We start from the raw sequence: 615 nt of genomic DNA, 5'->3' as shown, positions 1-615 counted from the left end.
TTGATACTTCAATATGAGATGGAGATTTTGGAAAAAAAACCTCTTATACTATACATTAAACCAAATACTCCAACTTCTAGATCAATAATAACCATTAAAAAATGAGCTGCATTATTTCTCATAATTAAAGGGATAATTTCTCCAGTAGCTCTTGTAAGTACATCTAGTAATCTATCATTTTCAACAAACTGCCTACCATCAGAATTAACACCACAGTTTACAAAACTTGAAAATATAAAAATATTTAAATAAAAAATTGTACTTCCCATTCCAAAGGGCATAGTAGGAGTAGAGTTTATTGGTGTATGTTCACCTGAAGGAAGTGCCATTCTAATAAAATTTACAAAAGCATTAATGACAAGAAGGGGATTTATATTAAGTACTTGTAGAGCTCCTTCATATCCAAAATATTCAACATGGTACATGATGCTTAAAATTTTTTATAATCAACTTTTAAACATTTTATAGAGTCTTTGAATTTATATTATTTAAATAAAAGACTTAGTTATTGCAGTCTAGACTATGCTTTTGGCAAGATATGCTTCACTTTATTTGTAATGTATTTAAATGAATATTTTATAAAGCTAGCTAGAACATAGCTTGGACTAATCTGAT

This window comes from Selaginella moellendorffii, unplaced genomic scaffold (genome assembly GCF_000143415.4).
Source record: "Selaginella moellendorffii unplaced genomic scaffold, v1.0 SELMOscaffold_2, whole genome shotgun sequence".
In the NCBI taxonomy this organism is placed as follows: Eukaryota; Viridiplantae; Streptophyta; class Lycopodiopsida; order Selaginellales; family Selaginellaceae; genus Selaginella; species Selaginella moellendorffii.
This window is presented reverse-complemented; position numbering follows the sequence as displayed.